The following is an 18,286-nucleotide window of genomic DNA, read 5'->3' as shown; positions in this document are numbered from 1 at the left end:
CGCTGTCCGTGGTGCTGAAGGTGACAGGTTAACTTGACATGTGTGTCAGTTTTGTTTGCGACTTGATAGTTTAGTTGTTGAGATTAGGAACATCACTCCCTCATCAAACTGGTGATAGGCATGCTGAAAAGAAGACGCGCCTGGGTATCGCAGCTGTAAAAAAAGGAAAAAAAAGTGTCGGAGTAGCAATACCAAAAAGTGTCGAAATACCAGCATGTCTAGATAGAGGGATGTCGTAATAGCGGGATGTCTAAATAGAGACATGTCGGAATAGCGGGCGGACCCCGCTTGGAAAAGACGAGATACGTCTTCTGACGTTTTGTACGAGTAATGTGAGTTCATAACTTTCAATGCCCACAATACCTCAGTCTTAAGAACTGCTGTGGTTGCGGAGTTGTTGCAGCCGCTGCAGCAACGACCATCGGCGGTGCAGCCGCCACAGCAGCAGTCGTGGGTGTGGGAAAAAACTCTCTGACTGAGCTGCTCCTGCAGAGATCTGCGGCTGCTCCCATGCCGCTCACATTGAAGGACTTTGAGCAAAGTCGGCATTTTGGTCAGGGTCTTTCTGAAGTTGGTACTTATCCTTAAAAAGTCCCTGATTGTTAAAACTACATTTCCCTGGTATGTTGGCAGTTAGTAGCTCATCATTTTACATGTTTTTAACATGTCGCAAGTTGAGCGCAAAATGCATTAACACTTGGCTTGCTTTATGTCAACGTGATTCATGTGAACTGTTGCATCACCGATGTAGCGCAGGGAGCATACGCCAGTCCGACCACCCTGCTTATGCCGCACTCACCCTCTCTCTCTCTGCACCTTCCCTGCCTGTCACTTCTTTCTGTAATTTTGATGCACGTTTGTCATTACCAGTTTCTAAAATCTTCTGATCCGTAGTCAGATGCGTTATCCATTGCGCTACTAGCCCTCAGTGGACCAAGTTGCTTGATCACTTGAGTTGTCACAGAATAGACGGTCAACAGTTGTATATTATGCAGTCATAATTGATTATGCAGATGATTCAAACACACTGCTACAGCAGCTGGAGTGAGCCAGACATACACGAGGAAAAACAGAGATGAAAGAATTTTTGCCAAGGCATTAACTAACTCATTTGTGTCAGTGGCTCCAAATCAACCTGTCTGGTAGATATGAATTATGTTTTCAACGGTTGCATATTATAAAGTGATGTAGAGGACGGCAGTCAACTGCAGGAAGTAAAACAACCTGTCTGCAAGTTTGCCGTGACCCGCATTCGAACCGGGGTTGCTGCGGCCACAACTCAGAGTACTAACCACTATACGATCACGGCTACTGGCTGGAACGCCTGCATGAGGACCCAGCATATTTATCTACAAGCTCCAGATTTCTGTAATGTCTACATGGGCTGTACTTAGTGTTTAACAAAAGTGACTTACATGCAGAGCATGATTTTAATGTCACTTTGTTGGCCTTCTGTGTCCACAACTATGCCACTTGCTTTTGGCTAGGTGTTTTGATTTACATTGTGAAGGGGTACAGACTTCTAATTGGTTAAGTTATGGACAGACATGTGACCAGTTAAAGGCTTGACCGAGCTAGCCAGGAGTTGAACCTAGAATCTTCTGATCCGTAGTCAGACGCGTTATCCATTGCGCCACTAGCCCTCTGTGGACCAGGTTGTTGGATCACCTGAGTTGTCACAGAATAGAGGGTCAACAGTTGTATATTATGCAGTGATGTCGAGGACGGCGGGAGGTAAAACATCCTGTCTGTGCAGAGTTGCCGTGACCCGGAGTCGCTGCGGCCACAACACATAGTACTAACCACTATACGATCACGGCGACTAGGTTTTTTGACTGTTTGAAGACCCATTACCAGCTCCTGACTTCTGTTTTGTCTCCATGGGCTGTCCTTAGTGTTTCACAAACTCCAGTCATATCCTAAATGTTAACTTCATGTGACTTTGTTGGCTTCCTGTGTCCACAACTATGCCATTTAGTTTTGGCTAGGTGTTTTGCTTTACATCATTAAGGGGTAGAGATTTCTAATTGGATAAGTTATGGACAGACATGTGACCAGTTAAAGGCTTGACCGAGCTAGCCAGGAGTCGAACCTAGAATCTTCTGATCCGTAGTCAGACGCGTTATCCATTGCGCCACTAGCCCCCTGGGAACCAGGTTGTTGGATCACCTGAGTTGTCACAGAATAGAGGGTCAATAGTTGTATATTATGCAGTGACGTACAGGACGGCAGGAAGTAAAACAAACAGGCTGTGCAGAGTTGCCGTGACCCGGATTCGAACCGGGTTGCTGCGGCCACAACGCAGAGTACTAACCACTATACAATGGTTACACCCCGCCTTTTTGAAACCCCGCCTTTCCGACAATAGACTTCCATTCATCGTAATAGGGGGGTTTTCTATTTTTCTAGACCCCGCTATTCCGACAAGGCTATTGGGGAAACTTCCCCACTCCGAACGGACAGACGGACCTAATCAGAAAGGAAACGGAGGCTGTGCAGTGCCAGAGAATTTCTAATATTGAGGAGAAGTGCCACTCTCGTCCAACTTCCGGGTTTTCGTAACACGTCTCTGTCCATGTGGGGGCGCTCGCAGGCGAGTGCAGAATGAATGGGAGTCAATGGGGATACACCCCTAAAAATCCACTTTTCTCTGGAAATAATTTTTTGTCAAGTAATTTGAATATTATTATCAAAAGGGGGAAGCAATAAAATGCACTTGGCTGAATATTGGATTTTTTAAGTTCACTTTTCTATTCTAAAAAGCTGTTCAAAAAACATGATGACGTCACAGACAAGAGGTGCTGCTTTACGGTAATTTCTGAGTCACCTCAGAGCACGATGACAGCCCGTCCAGCCCGTCTACAGAACCGCGGACCGTAACCATGTTATATAATATAACATAATAATAATTATTAAAAAAAACATTTAATGCAGACGATCGGTTCATTCTAAAACATTTATTTATTTATGTAAATGTGGTGAACGTAGGCTACGCCCCCAGGCAGCACTGCTCTCTGTCCAATACACACATGAAGCTTCACTTTTCATTCAAACAATAAACTAATGCTACTGCTACAATTGTTAGATTTCATCAATGAGACCAACATTTATCACCTAAAAAGAATTAACCAGCCGGTGGTAAACCTCTAAAAACCTACGGGTAACGTTTTTTCCGCCAGGATCGACGACAGAGGTAGGCAGACCGGCTGCTGCCGCTGTGATGTCCCGGTCATTGCTCCACAGGTAGAGCTCATGGTGGAGCTTCTCCGAAAACATCGGAGCAGACTTCTAAACAGCCGTCATTTGGATAAACTGACCGCATATTGGGGGACTAAACAGTTACTTTCTCGCTTGAAAAAATATTAAAGTTAATAAAAGTGCATAATAACAGCGTTACAGAAGGAAATAAAACAGCTTTTCGCCCGTTTTACAGCTATTGTGTCATCAGGTGGGATCTCTGGTCGTAAATAGTCGCAAGTCCGTCACTGACCAATTAGCATTCATTAGCAGAATGCTAGCGTTTTATGGCCAACAACAGCCCAACCTGTAGGAAATCGAAAGGACAAAACGTCTCAACAATTTCACTTTTAACCTATAATCCATATTGATCTTGCAGAAAATACAACAATATTTGCGATTTTTGACTATTACCAGGTGAAAGGGACAAATTTAGCCTTCTAGCTCCATAGGGCCCCATTCATTCTGCACTCGCCCGCGAGCACTCCTAGTGGAATTCTGGTGGAACTGCAACCAAGTTCGATACAATGGGGCTAATGGAGAGTGGCAAGGCCCGTCAATAGACTGGCTCTGGCAGTGCGCAATGCGCATTGATCCTTTTTCCTTTTTGGGGTCAAATGGATCATGGGCATAATTAACTGCAAAACAAGCAAAAACTTCATATTAATGACATATAATGTTCATTATGCTTCTAGCCTGTCTAGCCTCTACCTGGTCTTTTTACTAAACTTAACCAACTCCTTTCTTCATTGCCTAAACCCAACCAAAGCATCTCCCTCAGTCAGCTGTCAGCACGAGCGGTGGCTGCAGCAGCCTCGCGCCCGTGTGAGCTCAAGCCGGCTTCAGCCGCGCTCGAGCGGAGCCGGGGTGGGGGGGTGTATTTCTTTTACTGTGTGGGAGATCTCCAACAACGGAGTCGGGGAGAAAGCAAGTGGGACAGATCTGCCCAGTCTCGCAGCGCACGTTTCACAGACAAGCCACAATGCAGAATGTAAACAACGTCACGCGGTTCAGCACCTTGGACAGCTGCGGGGGGGGGGGGGGAGGTTGTAACAGCGGTGTTTCGAAGTGGTGGTGTTTCGGAACAGCGGGGTGTCGAAGTGGAGGTGTGTCGGAATGGAGAGCTGTCCCCCTATACGATCACGGCAACTAGTTTTATCAACTGTTTGAAGACCCAGCATATTTACCAGCTCCTGACTTCTGTTTTGTCTCAATGGGCTGTCCTTAGTGTTTCACAATGTCCAGTCATATCCTAAATATTAACTTCATGTGACTTTGTTGGCTTCCTGTGGCCACAACTATGCCACTTAGTTTTGGCTAGGTGTTTTGATTTACAATGTGAAGGGGCAGAGATGTCTAATTGGTTAAGTTATGGACAGACATGTGACCAGTTAAAGGATTGACCGAGCTAGCCAGGAGTCAAACCTAGAATCTTCTGATCCGTAGTCATACGCGTTATCCATTGCGCCACTAGCCCTCTGTGGACCAGGTTGTTGGATCACCTGAGTTGTCACAGGGGGACAGCTCTCCATTCCGAAACCCCTCCACTTCGACACCCCGCTGTTCCGAAATAGCCCCACTTCGAAACACCGCTACTCCGACACCCCCCCCCCCCCACCGCAGCTGTCCAAGGTGCTGAACCGCGTGACGTTGTTTACATTCTGCTTTGTGGCTTGTCTGTGAAACGTGCGCTGCTCAGGGACTGGGCAGATCTGTCCCACTTGCTTTCTCCCCGACTCCGTTGTTGGAGATCTCCCACACAGTAATAGAAATACACTTTTTTTCTTTTTCTCCCCCCCTGCTCCGCTCGAGCACGGCTGAAGCCGGCTTGAGCTCACACGGGCGCGAGGCTGCTGCAGCCACCGCTCGTGCTGACAGCTGACTGAGGGAGATGCTTTGGTTGGGCTTAGGCAATGAAGAAAGGAGTTGGTTAAGTTTAGTAAAAAAGACCAGGTAGAGGCTAGACAGGCTAGAAGCATAATGAACGTTATATGTCATTAATATGAAGTATTTGCTTGTTTTGCAGTTAATTATGCACATGATCCGTTTGACCCCAAAAAGGAAAAAAGGATCAATGCGCACTGCGCGCTGGGGGTTTCCCCCAATAGCCTTTTCGGAGTAGCGGGGTCTTTAGAAAAAATAGAAAACCCCGCTATTACGATGAATGGAAGTCTATTGTCGGAAAGGCGGGGCTTCGGAAAGGCGGGGTGTAACCGACATCACTGCATAATGGTTTTCTGAATCCCAATGACATCACAGAGCTCTTTGATTAGCTTGGACTCAAAGTCAGGGCCTTGGTCTGTATGTAGCTGTTCAGGTACACCTTAACAGACAGTTAAGTTGTCCCACAAACATTTTGCTACTGTTTTAGCTTTCTGATTAGCAGTTGGGATAGCGACAGCAAACTGAAGTGATCAGTCAAGACCAGGATATATTTGGTGTTGCTGGTGTCGGGTTCAAGGCTCAGATAATCCATACAGCATACAGCTTTAGGGCTGCTCTGATTGTCTCACACAAATCTTGCGAGAGACAAAGAGATTGTGACGTTATAGTACAGGTGATGTGCAAATAGTACATTTGTGACCTACGTTACAGTTGGGAAATGAAGAAGACTGGAGCTGCAAGTGAACAGCAAACACTGAGTCAGTAATGGTCTTTGGTCTCTGGAGTAGCATTCAAGCAGCCACAGGCAGAGCTCAGAGCAGCAGCAGGAGCATAAGACACTCGACTCTACGCAGGTAGAGGCTGGTTCTGGGTGGTGGGCACCAGTGTTGGGTATAGTTACTTTGGAAAGTAGTTAATTAAGTTACAACGTTACCATCAATTAAAAGTAATCAGTTACGTTACTGCGTTACCTATGAATAAATATATAATGCGTTAGAGTACTCATGCGTTACCAAAAATGAAAAGCCTTTTGCAGCGCGCCTCGCACATGCTGCAACTTAACAGACAGACACACAGCCTCTTTTAAATGCACCGAGTCCTGACGAATAACATCAATCTTCCAACCGAAGTAACTCTACAGGATAACAATAACAGAAAAGACAGTCATAAATATGCCACATAGCGTTTTTGTTTTTTTTGATCGCAGAACTGATCAGCGGCTTCACTGCTCGATCTGTCTGTCAGTTTGAACGGAGGACTCACATGTGGAGAGGAAGAAGGCTGGCAAGACGTGAACTCTCTGCCTTGTGTGTATTAAAAGTTAAAAATGTGGTTAAATGTACTGGTATGACACTGCTGCTACGGCAGCTATGGAGTAGAGATCCGGGCTGGACCGGGGGAGAACTGAGCTGCCGCTCGCGGAGAGGGCGCTGCTGAAAGCGGGCAAGCACTGAGAGCCGGCCTGCTTGTTGCTGCTGGAGAAGCAGGTCCGTACGTGGAGCTGGTCCATGTAAATGGGTCCTTAAATTGGATGTGGATTTCTTTGTGGTCGATAGAAGCTTATCACCAACGCAGAGTGTGCATTTTACCGTTATGTTCTTGTCCTTTTCTCTGGCGAATTGAAACGCACGCACACACACACACATAGGTAACGTACGTCAGCAGGGCACAGACGCATCACAGCACTGCACCTCGGCTGACACATCCGCAGGTTGCACAGTAGCCTACTGCCTGACAAAAAGCAGGCTGCAGTCGGGATTTTCCTTTCCTTATCCGGCGAAAAGTAACAGATTAGGCTACTTAAAAAAAAAAAAAAACTAAGTTACTGATTGCTCAACTCACGAAACTAACGCGTTCGTTACACGTTATGTGATGCTTTCATTATCCCAAAGCAGTTTCTAGCATTTGAGGAATCCATGACTTGGGACAAAAAAAGAGGGCCTTCCCAATATTAGTGTGAGCATGTTTAAAAGATTGTTTTTTCTACAAAGACATTGATGAAGTGATGTGATATCTCATTTTCCATTCATTCAAATGCACTCCCAGTATAACATAGACATGCTTCTCTCCTCTTTTCTCTCTTTTGTCTGTAAATCTTATGTGACAGGCTGCCTGCAAAATATCATAGGAAACAGCTTAGACATTTGGTAAAGACAGCTGGTACCATGTGTGCAGCTAAGATGATCCTGATCCTGAGTGAGCTTGAAGGACAGATTAAGTGCATCTTAAGGACGAGCACATCTCTCTACTTTTTATCAACAAAATAGCCACCGATCCGATCAATCACTAAAACCTTGTTTGAGTTTGTGTAGATTTGGAGACAGTTGACACTGCCTCCAATCAATACTGTGATTATGCTCATGAAGCATTAGGGGACACAACTTGGAAAAGGAGGTTCTTCAGGCTCCATATCTGTCCCCTTGTGTTATTCTATTCATTTATGAAGCTAATGTTCCACACAATATGATTTAGAGTTATTGATAATTTATAAATGGACCTGAGGTACATAGAATAAAGTAAAAATCCCAAACAGGCTATGATTTTCAGTATGAGACTGCTTGAAGGTTTCATAAAACAAACATTTTTCTTCCACCAATGATAAAAGATTGGTTTTCCCTTAGCTAAGATAGGTTATATACCTATATGAAGAATTTGGAAAATTAATTTGCACTTTGCATGTTGGTCTAATAAGTAAAGTGCCCTGAATTTGTTTTAGATGCCTCCAGTGTGGTCCACATTGTTCTTCACAGATGAGAAATATAAGAACATATACCAGCTGCTTTGAAGCATTTTCACTCCAGCTACTTCGCCATGTATAGCCCTGCTAACTGTTGCACTACATCATAGCACCGGAGAACACATTTGTTTGTTTTTTTATGTACATACACAAGAGGCAACCATATAAAAGGAACATGCATGCATGCATTAATTTAACGCTACATTTTCCGACGCACTACACACACACAATTACACCACTAACGCATCACATTTTTCACAGGAATCAATGTGTGCAGTAGAGTTGGGGTGAAAAATGACACATGCCACGGCCTGAATGCACAGTGGGGAATGTGTGTACCCATTATCTGCTCCACCACAACTTGCAAATCATTAATAAAGTACTGTGGGAGGCTGGGCAATTTACTTTTGACTGCTGCTGAAATTACATATTTGACAGAGACAAATCTGGATGTATTATTGGCCATATTAAGGGCTGGATGGTGGTCATACACTGTGGTAGTAGCCTAGTCCAGATACTCTGAATTTGGTCCATGTAGAATCTAAGATTAAAGCTTAACAGATTCAGACAAACCACTTTTCTTATGCCACTGTTGTTTCTCCTCACCTGCTTGTGTATGTGAACTGACTGAACAGGTAATTTCATGTGGGCATTAACATACGTGAGCAGAACATCCATCTCCTTGTGAATACGTCTGAGCAAACAAGGGAAACCTCTCTCTATCATTGCTTCTCTAAAGCGACGCAGGTTTTTTAAACGCGGGTCGACCCGCTAACAATCGGCATTTGACCCCTTTCCCATTGACCAAAATTAGCCGTGTCTGCCCCCCACTGGGGGATCAGACAGAGCATAAACCAGTCGCCCCGCTCTCATCCACGGTGCAAGAAACACAGTGTCATGCCACAGCCGCCCGCCGTGGCGTGTCCGTCCACCGAGGCAGACGAGGTGTCTGGCTGACCTGCGGAGCACCAGGACCGCAGAGGACAGCGAGTCTGCCGCGGCCATATGACGGACGTCCGCGGCACAACACGTGGTGGCACGTAACGCTAAACGTCATCACATAAATTAGCGGGTTGACCCGGCTCTGGTGTTCCCACTGCAAGCCGATCGGAGCCGAGCCGATTAAAGCTGTTAAAAGCCGATTGTTAGCGGGTTTAAACAGGTTTTTTGACCAGTGGGAAAGGGGTGGATGGCACACATGCAAACATACCACCACCCACAGCCACCGTCTCACATATGCACACATATACAGTACATACACAAACACACATGCACGCACAAGTCCAGTCACTAGTCATTCATCATTCCCATAGCGCACACACACATACACAGAGGAAGCATGATTACTGTAAACACAGGCTATAACTACAGCGTTTGCTTTTAAATAATTTCCCAGGGCTTAGAATTTTTTTTTCTGCCAAAGCTGGAAGCAGATGTTATATTATTTTCTGTTTACTGTAATGTCTTGTTACTGAGCTAAATAAAACCTTTGGAAGTGTTCAGAAAGATCATACAGCATTGTGTATGGTGTAAAAAATGCACTGCAAACCAACTCTAAAACATATTTCAAACGGTTAAATATAGGTGAAGGAAACATGATTCAGGGCTTTGCTGCATCTGGACAACTGAACATTATCATGGGGTAGATTAAATCCCAAAATAAGCAAGGTCTGTTACAAGACAATGTCAAGGTGGCTGTCCACCGGCTAAAGGTCAGTACAGGCTTGGTGATGCTGCAGAACAGTAACCCAAAACAGTGAAATTGCAGAACAACTTTCAAGCAAAAATCCACATTTAAGTAAATTATCCATATTTGTTGTTTTGCCACATGACCATCAATTCCAAAACTCCTCTTCAGCATAATATACACCAAACTGCAGTCATCAAATAATAAATAGCCAACTTCAAAATGTGATGAAAATAGGTTCTTACATCACAATTGTCTCAGATACATTCTGTCCTCTATTGTTGCCTACACATATTTATTTTAATAACAATATTTGGGCAATAAAAAGATACACAACCAAAACAACCAAGTTTTAATTCTGCTTGCTGCAGGATTCCTCATTCACAGCTGGCGGGGATATGTAGAAAGAAAAAATACAACAGAGATGAAGAATGATGCTTTGAAATTTCAGATAGCAAAGTGCATTTTACAATTATTAAAATTGTATTATTGTAAAATGGCTGAAGTGGACTGGAGTTCTCGACACTGCAACATACACCACAATTGTTGGTATGCATTTCCGTCAACAACAAGGTGATAAATCATGCTCTGCATGTAAGCCACGTTTGTGAAACACTGCGGACAGCACATGTAGACATTGCAGAAATCAGGAGCTTGTAAATATGCTGGGTCTTAATGCAGTCACTCAAAGCAGTAGCCGTGATCGTATAGTGGTTAGTACTCTGCGTTGTGGCCGCAGCAACCCCGGTTCGAATCCGGGTCACGGCAACTCTGCACAGACAGGATGTTTTACCTCCCGCCATCCTCGACATCACTGCATAATATATAATTGTTGACCCTCTATTCTGTCACAACTCAGGTGATCCAGTGACCTGCTCCATTGAGGACTAGTGGCGCAATGGATAATGGACTTTTCTATGTAGAAGGACTTTTCTATTTCTATGACTATGACCATGTATTTTGATTATATTGTGTTTTTCTATTTGTGATTTGTCTGTCATGATGTCTGTGTGTGGCTGTTTTTTATACTGGGATTGCTGAGTGCCTGTCTGCACAACAAATTTACCAGCTGGTAATAAAGCAATACTTACCGATCTGGCATTTCACTCAGCACAGCACAAACATTTGAAAATCAACAGGTCCACCTCCCTCACAAGTCCCACCCACCTCTCCCTCCTGCTGCACCTCCACGAGCCCCCTCCCTCCCTGCGGCATGCGTTGGCATGGCAACGGTAAACAGAACAGGAACGCGAGTGAAACGGGAACACAAACAAACACAACACCGGAGTTTTAAACCGTATAAACGGACTCAGTGATGATGACTGATGAGTTTTATAATAAACTGTTGTTAGCCTACTGCTACTGGAGACGCAGGGGATGTGATTGTTACAGATTACAGTTCTCAACGAGCCGGGCTGGCGGCCGGACCAGCGCCACCTGATGCGCTGGTTCAGGCCGAAAATAAATCCAGACCGAGCCGAGTGGAGCCGCGCCGGTCCGGAGTTCAACCGGGTACGGACCGCTGAGAACTCACAGAGCTAACAGTAGCCTAGCCCCCTAGCCGTTAGCACAGAGCTAACAGTAGCCTATATAGCTACTAGCCGTTAGCACTGGATGCTTTATAGACACATGTGACTTCCTGTGTTAACGTATCACTCGGGGCTGATCACTATCAATGTTACAATATCAGACATGAAACTCCACGACCAGCTGCGGCTGCAGTTATTGGTCTTTTAAAAAACTATTTATTTCCAAAAACCTCCTTTCTTGTGTGTTGTGACTCTAGTCTCCTCTGCTCATGTCCTACTACTGCTCTGTCAATAAGTGTTCTTCCTGGTCGGGGTGGAGAGGAGGAGAGGGGTTCACAAAGTGATTACATATTAAGTAGGTTCGGTCGCTTGTCAAATCTTATTAATCGGACCGAATAATATTATTGGTCAGACTTTTCTCAGAATTATATGAGAATGAAAAAATGATGAGTTTTTAACCCTGTTGGGTTTCTCTTACATTTTAATGTATCATCAGATTATTAATAGCATTTTAGCTTAGACAAAGAAATGTGCAAAAGTTCCAGAAAGGTAAGTATTGCTTTAATAAAGAAACCTTGACCTTGACCTTGGATAAAGCGTCTGACTACGGATCAGAAGATTCTAGGTTCAACTCCTGGCTAGCTTGGTCAAGGCTTTAACTAGTCACATGTCTGTCCATAACTTAAAGCAGAAGTAAGTGGTCCGGTCGTTTTCGCTAATGCTGCGTTCCAGGCAGGCTTTTGAAATCGTAAATTACAGCTTCAAGTCACGACTTACGACTTTGTAGCGTTCCAGGCAACCCACTCGTGTTTTTCCGACCTGTTTTACCTGTGAAAGTCACTATAACGGCCACTCGTAACTTCCGACCGGTGAACTCATACCAGATCGAACTGGTACGACTTCACGGTCGGAAAAATACGAGTTTCCTTGAACGCACCATAACAGTCCTCGTCGCTACGTCACCACATTCACGGCGTTCCTTGGCTGCACACACAGCCCTGCATGCCGTTCTCTCTCCTCATTGGATAAAAACTGTAGGATACGATAAATGTTTTCTCTTCGGCTCAGAGCAGAGCAGAGGGACTGACAGACCCGTGATTCAGACCAAACAAGTGATTGCTGTCGGAAGATATAACTATTTAAGACTTATATTAACACAAATATATCACTTACTTCTGCTTTAACCAATTAGAAATCTCTACCCCTTCACAATGTAAATCAAAATATGCAAGCAATCCAAAAAGTAGCATTGTTGTGGTCACAAGAAGCCCCCAAAGTAACATGATTTGTAGGATATTACTTGATTTTGTTAAACAATGAGGACCGCCCATGGAGACAAAACAGAAGTCAGAAGTTGGTAAATATGCTGGGTCTTCAAACAGTCCATAAACCTAGTCGCCGTGATCGTATAGTGGTTAGTACTCTGCGTTGTGGCCGCAGCAACCCCGGTTTGAATCCGGGTCACGGCAACTTTGCACAGACAGGTTGTTTTACTTCCTGCCGTCCTTGACATCACTGCATAATATACAACTGTTGATCCTCTATTCTGTGACAGCTCAGGTGATCCAGCAACCTTGGTTCATTGAGGGCTAGTGGCGCAATGGATAACGTCTGCATGTAAGTTCCTTTTGTTAGACACTAAGTACAGCCCATGTAGACATTACAGAAATCAGGAGCTTGTAAATATGCTGGGTCTTCATGCAGTCATTCAAGGCAGTAGCCGTGATCGTATAGTGGTTAGTACTCTGCGTTGTGGCCGCAGCAACCCCGGTTCGAATCCGGGTCATGGCAAACTTGCACAGACAGGATATTTCCTGCAGTTGACTGCCGTCCTCTACATCACTTTATAATATGCAAGCGTTGACCAGTGTTGGGAGTAAGGCTTTACAAAAGTAACACAATTACAGTAATCTATTGCTAGTTTCTGTAATGCGGTAATATAACGCATTACAAATACAATTTCAGTAATATTTTATCCATTACAATCTAAGTAATGCGAGTTACAGCACATTTTCATAAAAATGTGTGAAAACTCATCAGTCGTGGGGACTGTGACTGCGTCTGAATTTAATGTTTGAAAAGGAGGTGGTAATCAGTGCAGCACTAACCCTTTAACTGGTCACATGTCTGTCCATGGGTCAATGACGCATAAGGGTTTTCAACATGCCAGTTTTAAAATACCAAAAAAAAGAATATCTTTTGCAACTGTTCAAACATCAAGGATGTCGTGTATACAAAAATTTGCGTTAAATTTTTAAATTTAGCAATTTTAGTGTTTTTTCATATAGATGAATCGCCCGTGGCCTTAAAAAATGTCATGTGGTGCGACCATAATTTTACTGAAAATTAATACATTTTCTTAAAGCAGATAACAGCGGCACGGCCGTTTCGGCTAATGCTGTGTTCAAGGCAGGCTTTTGAAACCGTAAGTTACAGCTTCAAGTCACAACTACGACTTGGTAGCGTTCCAGGTAACCCGTAGCTCGTGTTTTTACCGTCCTGTTGTCTGTGAAAGTTCCCTATAACGGCCACTCGTAACTTCCGACCCGTGAACTCGTACCAGATCGAACTGGTATGACTTCACAGGAAGGAAAAACACAAAGTACGAGTTTCCTTGAACGCACCATGAGTTAGCAGCCCCCGCCCTTGTCAGGCATCAATTGGTCCTCGTGCTACGTCACCACATTCACGCGCATCCCTTGGCTGCACACACAGCCCTTCATGCCGTTCTCTCCCCTCATTGGATAACACTTGTATCCCACAAGGAAAATTTTCTCCTCGGGTTACAGCAGAGCAGAGTGACAGAGAGACTCGTGTTTAGGCTGAAATACTTCATGTAAGTGATTGCTGACGGAAAATAGGACTATTTAGGACTTATATTAACAAAAACATTCCACTGATATCTGCTTTAACATACTTAATTTTTTTTTTTTTTTTTTTTTTACAAATTGTCAGTAATATCAAGTACATAGAAACAAAGTGTTTGCATTTCATTTGAATTTTTGCAAATAATACTCTCATATTTTAGCTCTATAATGTCACAGTCACTATATTAATTGTAGTTGACCAACTAATTTTTTCTTTAAATTGCACAATACTGATAAAAATGTTTTAAAAATACCTTTCACTTTAGCATATTGTATCAGTTATTAATGTTTAAGTTACAGAAATTAGTTATTTTAGTTGGTATTTTATATAGGTATTGTTATTATTGGTCGCACCACATGATGGGTGGTCGCGCCAAATGACCTACAGACATTGTATCATTAAAAATCAATTTAAAAAGACCAATAAACAATTAATTTCAAGCAAATTTCATATTGAAACCATATTTTATTAACATTTCAAACATGAAAACAAACATTTCACATTTTTTTGACAAAAATCTAACCGTGTGTGTGCACGTGTGCGCCACGTGTGTGTGCGTGGCCCAGGCCTTTTTGAACTTTGCCCAATCTTGGCCCAGTCTTTGATCAGTCTTTAGTACCATTGTTTATCACTGCTTGAAACAACAACATTATCGTTCATTTTCACAAGGATTGGGCTGTTTGTGTGACAATATGAATGTAAAGTAGTCAAGTATGGTAATTTTTATGACATTTATGGCAGTTTTACATCGAATAATGCGAGCAAGCGGGACCCGAAACAGGATTCGATACCACGGTCCCGTGATGTATTGTCCGACATTTACGGTACCTTTACGTCGACCGACGCACGCCAGCCTTGGGGCAATGGATAACGCGTCTGACTACGGATCAGGGGTCTCATTTATAAAACTGTGCGTGGGATCGTTACTAAAAGTGTACGTACGACCAAAAGCCAAGTTTTGCGTGCGCCAAAAAATATTCAGACTTATAAAACCCTGCGTACGCACACTTGCAAGCAAACTTCCCTTTATAAATCACAGAGTTCCTACAAGTGTGCTCAGCTGAATCAGCTTCACGTTCCGCCCTGTACACACCCTGTTTTAACCATAGATGGTCGATGCAAACCGCCGCATGAATGTGATCTGCATATAACTGAGCCTGACGTGCCCTTGTTCTGTCGGTGTTGTGAATTAGCTGCAGGTGTGAAAGTGGCAACGTGACATGTTGCTGCAGCTGTTAACGGCGTCAGCGGCACAGAGCGCACGCGGTGTTGTTTTGGTGTGCTGCCCTCTCAAATGATGGACACGGTTTGGCACATTTAAAACGACAACAGTAGTGAATCTGAAATAAGTTATTAACCAGTCACCATCATGGGCCAGGCAGTCGTTGGTCCCCGAAGACCCTCTCCCTCCTTATTCTCCTCCAGCTGTGCCGTGGTGCAGCATTACGCACGGGGCACCGGGGCGCATGACGTCTGTCCGACTACCCATTTCTCCGACCACCCATTTCTCCGACTCCGACCATACATTTCTTTATTTTTGCGTCATCAGTCCGACCTCCCACTTCTCCGACTTAAGTAGCCCTAACCCTTAACCTTACCCTAAACCTAACCTTAACACTGTAGAATGGGTAGTCGGAGAAATGAGCCGTCGGACTTGTGGGCAGTCGGACTGACGTATGCTCCCCGGGGCACCGCTGTATTTATATATTTACAGTAATTAGACTGATCGATACAATTTGTTGAGTCAGTTAGTGGTATCCTCCATCCTGAAATATATTCTGAAGAATTAATGAACATGACGCTTTTATTTATGCCGATTTTCTCTCGGTTTTTGTGATGAACAGCATTAGGACTGATAACAAGAAAACAGAGTGTAACGATTGTGATTAGTGGCTTTTTCCCAGTCTTTGATATTTAATTGCAGACCTACAAACTGTGGAGTAGTGAAATAGGTGACACAAAACTAAAACCCTCTTCATTCACTTGTACTACCCTGGTTGGCATAGAAAAGGTGACTGTAGCCAAAAGGTGACCAGTTCCATGCAGCAGCGCTGTCCTCTCCTCCTCCTGCACTCCGGGAGTGGACAATATGACGGAGAGATGGTGGTGATTAAAAGGATATTCCGGGGGCGGTGTTTAGCTCAGTTGGTAGAGCACCCGCCCCATGTGTTGAGGCTACAGTCCTCTGCAGGCGACCCCGGTTCGAGTCCCGCGCCGAGCGGTCCTATCCTGCGTGTCATTCCCCCTCTCTATGCCTCCCATTTCCTGTCTCTCTCAACTGTCCTACATTAAAGGCGGAAAAGCCCCTAAAAATATATATTAAAAAAAAAAAAGGATATTCCGGCGTAAATTTAAGCCATGGTCCAACGCACCGTAAGAGTTAGACCCCCCCTCAAGAGATTTAGTCTGCTAACCGCTAGCTTCTCCAGTTGTAGCAGCTTTAGCAATGACCGCACCGTAACAAACAGCGCAGTATACAGATCCACTATCCACCGATCAAAAAGCCACTTACAGCCAGCTTAAAGTCCAGGCACTGACAACACACGTCCGAGGCCGACTGGTAGCATAAACATCTGGTTTCAGTGGCCACCGACAGACAGTGACCACCACACTGACCATTGATTCCCCCAGGTCCAGCATTTAGTCTCCACCAGCTCTCTCCCTCTGTCACTTTTAGCCTCCATTTCCAGCACATAGCCTCCACCGCAGCTGTCCCTCTTTCACTTTACTCCTCCATTTCCTTCAGCTTGTCTTCAGTAAACTCGGTCTCAAACTTATAGTAGCGCCCACCAAAATGAAACCAGTCGTTGTTGTTCTCAAACTCCATAAACTCAGCCGTGTTTGTGATGTCTCCTTCACTAACATGACTGATCTAGTCTCTTCCGGCAACGAACAGCGCCGGTCGCGCATGTGACGTCGCGTCTAATCTCGTGCTTGTTTACGTGATTCTCTCCGTTCATTTCCCTGTGCACACTCGATAATAACTTTTAAAACTGATGCCTTGTATTACGTGCTGGGACCCTGTTTGTACTATTGATGACGTTTGGTGCTGTTCTGAGCATTATTTGTGGCTCTAAGTGGCTTTTTGATCGGTGGATAGTGGATCCGTATACTGCGCTGTTTGTTACGGTGCATTGTTAAAGTTGCTACAACTGGAGAAGCTAGCGGTTAACAGACTAAATCTCTCGAGGGGGGGTCTAACTCTGTGTTACGGTGCATTGGACCATGACTTAAACTTACGCCGGAATATCCCTTTAAATATAGAGAAGGAATTTTGATTTTGAATTTTCAGTTAAAGGGACAACGAGGAGTTTTGGAAAAGCGAAGCGTTTTCACACTACATTTATGAGCCTCCGCGCGCACCGTAAAATTCTTTGACTGGCGCAAGACGGACTCATGTTTTCATTCATCAATAATTAAAGTCAGAGGTTCAAAGAGGTTCACATACCGTCGTAGTTCCAACCATAAACGGAGATTCGGCAGCGTTATTCTCATGACTCGCTGCAAAACCGAAAGTAAGGAAACGCTGGTCGGCTCGACCAGCATTACCGCCACCACTAATAATAACAAAATAACGATAGAGACAAAACAATATATTTATCGAAAATGGGCCCATTAACAAGTGTGGGTAGCGGAGATTCATCCACATTAACGTGAGCTTTTTTAATAACCAAATAGAAACTCCTCGTTGTCCCTTTAAATTCTAAGAAGAGGTTTCTGAAACATCAGTCCGATAAAAAATAACCCTGTTGAATTAAATCACTGTGGCAACATGGCTCTAACGCATACGGGTTGAAATTAAATGCGTGAAGGCCGATAATAAAACATAATCGTTCTTCTCACTCTACATTTCCTGAGTCTGACTTCAGTTCACCACCACACCGTCTGTGTCGCCAATTCCCCTTTTCCTCCAAACCATGCGTACGCGTGAGTCAGAGTTTGCTTAGGGCTGCGCACATTCTCCCGTCAAGTTTGTTTTTGATAGATCACAACCTTGGCGTGGAAAGTCACGTACGCCACTTTCAGGCCCCGTTTTGTGCGTACGCAACGGTTATAAATGAGACCCCGAAGATTCTAGGTTCGACTCCTGGCTAGCTCGGTCAATCCTTTAACTGGTCACATGTCTGTCCAAATTAGAAATCTCTACCCCTTCACGATGTAAATCAAAACACCTAGCCAAAACTAAGTGGCATAGTTGTGGACACAGGAAGCCAACAAAGTCACATGAAGTTAATATTTAGGATATGACTGGAGTTGTGAAACACTAGGACAGCCCATGGACACAAAACAGAAGTCAGGAGCTGGTAAATATGCTGGGTCTTCAAACAGTTACTAGACCTAGTC

The 18,286-nt window shown here is 44.2% G+C and overlaps 4 non-coding genes across 4 annotated transcripts; 2 read left to right on the top strand and 2 right to left on the bottom strand.

The window, feature by feature from the left end:
• Nucleotides 1–1,570: 1,570 nt before the first annotated feature.
• On the bottom strand, nucleotides 1,571–1,643 carry trnar-acg (transfer RNA arginine (anticodon ACG)). Its single transcript has one exon. It is a non-coding gene; the product is annotated as a tRNA-Arg (tRNA).
• Nucleotides 1,644–2,071: 428 nt separating this feature from the next.
• Nucleotides 2,072–2,144, bottom strand: trnar-acg (transfer RNA arginine (anticodon ACG)). Its single transcript has one exon. It is a non-coding gene; the product is annotated as a tRNA-Arg (tRNA).
• An 8,097-nt stretch (nucleotides 2,145–10,241) lies between these two features.
• trnah-gug (transfer RNA histidin (anticodon GUG)) lies at nucleotides 10,242–10,313 on the top strand. The gene has a single exon. It is a non-coding gene; the product is annotated as a tRNA-His (tRNA).
• Nucleotides 10,314–12,793: 2,480 nt separating this feature from the next.
• On the top strand, nucleotides 12,794–12,865 carry trnah-gug (transfer RNA histidin (anticodon GUG)). Its single transcript has one exon. It is a non-coding gene; the product is annotated as a tRNA-His (tRNA).
• Nucleotides 12,866–18,286: the final 5,421 nt, after the last annotated feature.

This window comes from Trachurus japonicus, chromosome 24 (assembly GCF_045865225.1).
Source record: "Trachurus japonicus isolate A0001 chromosome 24, Traja_1.0".
Lineage (NCBI taxonomy): Eukaryota > Metazoa > Chordata > Actinopteri > Carangiformes > Carangidae > Trachurus > Trachurus japonicus.
Note: the sequence above shows the minus strand (reverse complement) of the source record. Positions and strands in the feature narration are given on the sequence as shown.